General features: G+C 30.5%; 1 pseudogene; it reads left to right on the forward strand.

Moving 5' to 3' along the window:
- The first annotated feature begins 321 nt into the window (after positions 1-321).
- Positions 322-1,313, forward strand: LOC111914255 (rho GDP-dissociation inhibitor 1-like; annotated as a pseudogene).
- Positions 1,314-1,710: the final 397 nt, after the last annotated feature.

The raw sequence follows: 1,710 nt of genomic DNA on the forward strand, positions 1-1,710 counted from the left end.
ACGGACGATTTATGAAAAATTCTAAAACTACTGGCATTAAAGTGTAACTTTTAAATGGCCAGAAGGGCATAATAGGAATTGCAAATTTACCTACTTCCTACAATTTTTCATCCTCTCTCCTTTTTCCTGTCATATTCCCATATCATTATCCCCCTCACTCTATCTCTAGGGTTTTATAATAACTCGCCTCCCTCTATGAATTCAATTCCTTTTTCTTTCCTCACTTCATCCGGAGACCCAACACCAATGACCGTCGATGTTTCCCGCACTCTAGTCGCCAGATTCGTCATTGATTTACTACTAAGATGATTGTGAGCCAACATGGGTGATACTGATGTAAAAGACGATAAGCATGAAGCACCACTATCTGGATTTGCAGTTTGTGACGATGCATCTGAATCCTCTTGTTATTCAATGGAAGATGACAAAGAAACCCAAATACATTTGGGTCCTGAGATTAGCATCAAAGAACACCTCGAAAAGGATAAGTTAATCCCAAAGTTAATACATTCACCTTTTTTAGGGCTTTTTAGTAATTTTACTATTTTGGATGTCTTTTTTTATTATGTGTTGGTAGTTCAGGATGATGCGAGTTTGAGGAGGTGGAAAGAGGAGTTGCTTGGAAGCGTTGATGTAAGTCAGGCCGAAGGTAATTTTTTTCTTTATTTGATAATTATGCTAAAATTATATAGTAAAAAAGGAGGCCAAATAATGCAATAAGCTACTTTTCCTTGATACCTGTCACCAAATCAAACATAAACTCAATTGCTAATATGTTATTTGGTATCATTCGTGTTGTTTTTACTAGAAGTTCAAGAACCTGATGTGAAAATTCTAAGCCTTACAATAATCACTATTGGAAGAGACGTTATTGTCCTTCTAATCTCCGAATCTAGGAACCAAAAAGGCCTTTGGTTCACCTTAAAAGAAGGAAGCAAATGCAATCTAAAATTCTCAATCAAGGTCAAGACTTGAATACACCAACATCATGTGGAAAACCGGTATCAAGGGTAACCTCCTCTTTTCAAAATTCCAAGGGTATTTTTGTCATTGTAGGGTAGTTTTACATGTGATAATTGTTTAATAAAAAAAGAATGTTTGATTATGTTCGTTATAATCATTTATGATTATAAATATTGTTGTCCATATGATTAGAAGACACCGATAATAATAATTTATGATTATAATTATTTGCAATATAAACGATTAGATGACTAGTAATAATTATTTATGATTATAACACCATATGATTTTGCTACCAATCATTCATTTTAATATTTTTTTTTATCATTTTACATTTTTATAGTTATTGATCAAAGAAAATGGAATGTTGGAATTTTTTTTAGGTATCACTAATGCTCTTTACACAAGCTCGCAAACCATTTGATTCAAATAGAAGAATGATGTTGCGACCGATTGAAGCAAATGATTGACATAGTGATGAATTTTGTAATTTTTTCCATTGAAGTGGTTTAATCATTATTGAATATAATTATGTATAAATGCTAGAAATTAGTCTTGACATATTCATTTATGAATATAAATATAAAAATGTATAAACTCAATCTTTGGAAGACTTATTTATCAATATAATAGTGTTTGATAATAAATTATTAATGTATTGATTTTTTTATTTGTTAGTATATTCATGTATGATTAGTAGTTAATTTTTTATTCATTTAAAAATAAAAAATTTTATGTTTAAATTGT

Source organism: Lactuca sativa, chromosome 8 (genome assembly GCF_002870075.4).
Source record: "Lactuca sativa cultivar Salinas chromosome 8, Lsat_Salinas_v11, whole genome shotgun sequence".
NCBI classification, from domain to species: domain Eukaryota; kingdom Viridiplantae; phylum Streptophyta; class Magnoliopsida; order Asterales; family Asteraceae; genus Lactuca; species Lactuca sativa.